We start from the raw sequence: 6,613 nt of genomic DNA, 5'->3' as shown, positions 1-6,613 counted from the left end.
ACAATGGCCTGGCTGTAGCAGTGGCATTTCCCTTCAAGCAGCCCTGTGGAAGTCAGTTGATATCATGGCTCATTATAAATCTACCTGATTCCTGTTAATCTTTCTTCACTTATGAGTATTAACAACCTTCTCTCCTTGATGTTCCGTTATTCAAAGTATCTTTCCTTCTGTAATGTTGCTGTTTGTTAGCCATTCCTAGTAATGTCACCATTCCATTTTACAACCTTGCAGACTGTTTTTAGCTCTAGCTCAAAACTTTCACACAGGTATGGTAATATAAACTCAGATGTACAAATGACTGACCATGAAGTATTGGAGACATCCTCAAGACACTTAAGAAAGCCATATTTTCTTTTACAAATCTAAATAAATTATATGCATTTAACTGTAAGGACTATAGGACTAATGATACATTAGCTTTTGATTATTTGCCTAGTTTATGTTGTGGGTTTTTTTTAATTTGACATATAATCTAGCAAATAAGTGCATATTCTAATAAATTTATATTTGATTTTGCTTTGATCTTAAACTGCATAATATAGATCCCAGTATATTAGTAAAGCTTCTAGTCTATTTAACCGGAAAAAAAATGTGTTGTTATATGTGATGATGTGCTACACCATCTGCATCCCCGACCTGCTTTTCAAAATCCTAGATCTGCCCATGACTAGAAGGCAGCCTTTTCATGGAACCCTGTCAAATTGATTAGGTCCAAAGTACAGGCCTTTTTAGTAAAAGGTGTTTAACTAAATGTATTGCAGAAATATTTTCTTTGGCTAGAAAAAATGCCTTACAGTACTGCAAACACACAAAAACCAGCCTCCTACTGGTTTAAAAGAACCAAAAAAGAGAAACTGACTCTATACCAAAAGATAAAACTTACCAGTCAATATCCATAATAACTAAGATTTAAACAGAAACACAACAGTATATTTGGTGTCCAAAATTCTTTCATGTATAATAAATTAAAGGATCTTTAGCAATGCATAGACATATTTTTATTGATATTGTCTTTTTAAAACTTTGTCTGTTTTTGATCATGAATACTAAAAAGCTAATTAAAGCTTTTTTCCAGTTTTCCTTTTGATATCTAGAGACAAGGTTCTAGGACATTTCTGACTAATTTCTAAAATGCATCACTATCGCTCCCTTTGCTCAACAATTAGTCTTTTTTTAGTAAAAGAGGTCTAATTTTGTAGGGTTGTTTCACACCTAGTTTACACAAATTCTATGCAAAGGGATTGCAATTTAATGCAAAGGCAAACTTGTACAAAATTTGTATCTTATTACTTTCTTATCTATAAAAGTACTAGTTAGATGTGGTGTAATCATAAGAAATTATTAATATTTGTGGATGAGAAAAGATTACACAGAGATTTGTTGTATCCAAATCTAAAAGTATCATTTGTTATACTTAAGTAGATATATATATATATGTTTCCTTCAATCCAGTAATAGCCGTTAAAGTGCAACATTACGGTTCTGGAATTTTTGCTGTCATTTCACTGACAGGTGTGCATCTGGAGATTTCCATCAGTTCCCCTGATATCACAGGGTTGTTGTAATCTACCTGGGACATTGAGTTCTGGTTGATAAATTTAATATTTTAAGGGATTATTAAATATTTTGTCATTATATATGCCATCTAGGGTTATGAGTGATCAAATTTAATATTTGCCATTAAAAATGCAGTCTGCTTTAGGAACTTTTTTTTTTTTGTCTTTGAAGAATAAACCTATATCTAGCTGCTAGATAAATCCACAAAGGGTCAGATTTTCTCATGGTATAATTCTGGTCCTTTGATTCCAATCCTCCCCCTCCCCATCACTAGCAGACTTAGGATTTTGATGCATCTATAAATATATACATAATTGGACATTATGTGATCAATTTACTTCCATCATAATATTTCTAATTCTATGCTTCCAGAAGATGAGAAAGAAAAAAGTACTACAATATTTATTATAGTATATATAAAATTCTTGTTCTTTGACTCATTTTTAAAAACATGGTAAGTGGATCATGACATTACCTTATGAGGTTTTCATGGCACACCTCTATGTGCTCAAGGATTCACCATTTATGATTCACCATTACTTCTTAAAATAATTAAGATTCAAAATTATTTAAAAGTTCAAGGTAGAACAAGTCTACTTTATTCATTAGATTTCTGACTGAATGGGCGCACCTACACAAGTTGCTATGTCGCTGTAAGGACAAGCTATGGCAATATAGCTTGTCACTATGGTGATGTAGAGTTTTCCATACACATTAGGGCTGGAAGGGACCTCGGAAGATCATCGAGTCCAGCCCCCCGCCCGAAGGCAGGAAGTCAGCTGGGGTCATAGGATCCCAGCAAGATAAGCATCCAAAGTCACTAGAAGTCTCTCTGTCCACATAGCATCAGTGTTAGCCCAAATAGTACAGAATTTTTTTTACCTAGGGTTCCTGTTAGGAGAGGCTGGAGTGGGTTTATTCTATCATGGGAATAAAACTACAAAATTTGACATTTTCAAATTTAGTCACCTAAATAAATATCCAATACCCACAACTGCCCTCAATGCACTTTATTTCCATGTCTGGCAATCAGTGATCCTTCTGGGTCATGATCCATGCATGAAAGGCCACCCAGATCTTCTATGCATATGCCTAGGCAGGAGTTTTTTGGAAGAGTGGAGGCTGCCCAGATCTTCTATCTCCCCTTTAGGCCACTGAGACAGAATCCAAAGGCCAGACTGGGTCCAGACGTTTGGTGCCTCCATGACTGTAGTTACATAAGCATCCAGGAACTGAACCCAGGTCTCTTGTGGGGCAGACCAGGATTGTACCACTGAACCACAGGGGATGCCACACTTTATTAAATAACTACATAAATAAGCTGAGGGTGTCCCTCCTAGGTGAAAAGAGGTAAGTGGCTGGCTGGAATGGAAAATTTCAAAACCTCTTGAGATTTAATTGTACTTTTTTAGAATTAATTTATGTTCTGGCACCTGCCTCAGACTGTCATCTTTATTATTTTACATAAAAAATACCATAACGCCAATGCTACAGCACAGTAGCAATGAGCTACTGCACAATTAACTGCACAGTAGCTCATTGCTACTCCGCAATAGGGTCAGAAATGACCTGTGCACTGCCAGAACTGCACAGTAACAACGGCGCAGTCAGGGGCACATGTAGATGCGCCCAATGCTAAAATGTATTCTTCTCTGGACAAACTTTTATTTATGAATGCAGATTTTTTAGGAGGAAAGGAAAGAAAGGGTAGTGATCCCAATTGTTAAGGAGGTTTAAAGTTTTCCATTAAAACCCCTTTTTGAATCACTCACTCCTTTCCAATTGGCACTTTTGCAGCTGAATATTTCAGGGTTTAGTTTTTACCCAAACATTATTATTTATGTTCTTATTTAAGCAAAACACATTTACATTCCATGGATCATGCATTTTCCCATCACTTTGCCTATAATCTCCATTTCAGCAAGAATTTTTCTGCCATTCCAAATGGCCTGAGCAGCTTCTAAGAGCCTTTATTTATTTGTTTATTTTTGCTTATTGCATGTATCCACGATAAACATGCTTACATATATAGTTTTTTCACTATAATTTTATACTGCTTGAAGGCCCAGGATGGACAATATTATGTGCTTTCTTAATGAGAGGTTTATAGACAGATATCTCTTTGTCTGAAGACTAAGAAAAGGGAGATTGTTAAAAGCTGAGAGAGGAGATTTCTAGGATTCCATTTATGAAGCTCATAATTTTTAGAAGGTGCACTTGAAATGTATTACACTAATTATTATAGTACTATAAATGCTATATTTAATTATTTAACGTTGGGAGCTAGATCCCAAGTGGTTGGTATAACAGAAGTCAATAGAATTACATCAGTTTGCACTAACTGAGCCTGGTCTTTATTTTAATTTCCCTCCTGTTTCTGGACCTGCATAATTACACTAATAGCAAGCAGTACGTATAGTTAACTATGCAGAGAAATGCAATCACATTTTTAAAAGACATTTCTAAAATAAATTTTCAAGGTAAGTATCTAATAGGAAGAATACGTGGTAGTATCATGAAAAAATCCTACCAGCATCTTTAAGACGCTCCATCTAACTCATCTGTTGCTTTCCAGAATTCATATCATAATATACCATAACATGCTTATCGTAGTTATGAAGAATGGGAGAATGATCATACTTAAGCATCCTATTACATATTATCAAGACCATGTGATGCAGAGGTTTGAACACAATCCTCAAGTCAAGATCAAGAGATTTAAGGTTCCACTCCTACCTATTCCACTAACTGTGAACTAGCCCAGTTCATAACACCTTCCTGTTCTTTGTGTTGCCAATCTTTAAACAGAGGATAGAATACTGATATTCTAGAGTGCTTTAGGTCAATGACAGAAGAGTTTAGAATTTGAAATGTTACATCATTGGGAAAGCAAACAAGTCTCAAATCTAATGTTATCTTATTGTTAACCCCCCCCCACCCCCAAGTTTCCCATACAGATAACAATCTGGCAAGCAAATATCATGTTGTGAATATTTTAGAATTGAGTCAATTGAAGAAAATTAACTCAATTATTAGATTTCACTTTCCAAAGCATATTTTATCTATACTGGTGATACAGTTATTCATTTGACAGTTAACCTCACTGATCTAAAACCTTTGTGAAAGAAGCCTTTCTTTTTTTTTTCCATTTGCCTTTCACATGGCTGTACATTCTGTTGGCGCCTAAACAGTCTATAAAAACTAAAAGTAATATTCAAACAAACAGCTCTATTTGAAATGCCCTTTGTTCACAAGATTGACAACTATAAGCACCATATTTAACTGGCTTAGCACAACTAACCTGAAAATGTAAAACAAAAAAAGATTTCAGATGGTTATGTTTTGGGGACTTCACATATAATCAGTAAAGGGAATCCTATTTTTGTTTTTTATTGCATGAAACACCCATAGAATGAGTACCAGAAAAGTTTAATTTTAGCCAAACTATTCCCTTCCTCCCTCCTTTTTGTTTCATTTTTTAATTTTTTTTTAATTTTTTTTTTTTTTTGGTTAAGTCAGAAGAAGCATACTATTTGGGCTGTCATTTCTCCATAGAAATATAAAGCTTGATGGGATTAACATAGTAAAGAATAAAATTAAATAGCATTGTACACCCAAGGGAAAACATGCCTGTTACTTACTACTCAAGCCCAAGAATACTAGTACTGTTAACTGCTCTTAGTGCTGACAAGTTTAGATGTTTCTCTTCCACATTTACATCTGCTGTCAAAGGAATCAATCTGCTTCCTAAGAATGTGTCATTTACAAATTTTAACAAGCACACAGGAAGGCCAAAGTAATTTCATGGGACTCTCTCTATAAATACACAATTAATGAACTTAGCAAGCATGACAGTTTCTAAAACTAATCTTAAATATATGGATATGCATTGAGGCAGTGAAACTAATGATATGTCACTATCAACTGCAATGTAAGCCCGTTATATTGCATCATTGTCTACATTAAGGGTCCAGTTCCCTAGTCTTGTATCTAGCATAGTCAATTACACTTGGACAAAGTGGGAGTTAAGTGTTAATAGGTCATTACCATGTAATTTTACATCCACTTCACTGTGCCAAAGGTATGGGAGATTTAGGTTATATATGCATCAGTTTTTTGGGTAGCTGACTGCAGTTTATAGTAGCATCTTTTACATATTTATCAGCTCTATTAAATTCTGACATTGCTGTAGAAATCCTAAAAACACTTTCTCTAACAGATTGAAGAAGCATGTGAAAGCCTGACTTTTAAAATCTGAAATGATCATACTGTTAGATGTTCATTTGTCAAGCATCGCCACTAGAAGAAAGACATCCCCATGACTCTCAATAAAGTTTTTTTTATAGGGGAGATCAATGTGGTTTGCAGAAAATAAGGCCTATTAAAATAATCAGATACTGAACTTGCACTTCTCTCAATAACCTGCCCTTTATTGTTCCCATAACACCTTCTATGGATATACCAGTAAATCCAATGTACTTTTCTCAAGTTGTGCTTTCTAGGTTGCTGTCTTTGAACCCCTCTTTATGGAGCTATGAGGAAACATTCAGTCATTTATAATACTCATTTATAATACCTGCCCATAGACTTTTACTATTTGCCATCTCTTCCAGTGTCTCATTTTATGAAAGTGACATAATTTTATGCTAATTGCATGTATTGTCTTTATATAGTTTCAGGATTATTTTTATTTTACAACATACACAAATCCATTCTATTGATGCCACTTCCAATATGTCCTACTAATCTAAACATTTGTATTGTTTTTAAGATTATATTATTATTCCAAGTTTTAGTGAAGGAATTGGATAACTCATTCTGCTTCCACATATCCTTATAAAACTCTGAAATATTGCAGTTGTACCTGCTCAGTAGATTCACTAAAGATTGATGGCTAAAACCCCAAAGATTCTGTCTAGATGAAAAATGCTCAAACACAGAGATAAACAGCACTTTCCCCGCAATTATAGCTCTGAGATGCTGTGAGCTGGGCCACATTTGGGCATAAAGACAGAGAACAGAGACTCTGCCTCTCTTTTGCCCCTTGCCCAGCCAG

The sequence above is a fragment of the Alligator sinensis genome, unplaced genomic scaffold (assembly GCF_000455745.1).
Source record: "Alligator sinensis unplaced genomic scaffold, ASM45574v1 scaffold464_1, whole genome shotgun sequence".
NCBI lineage: Eukaryota > Metazoa > Chordata > Crocodylia > Alligatoridae > Alligator > Alligator sinensis.
Note: the sequence above shows the minus strand (reverse complement) of the source record.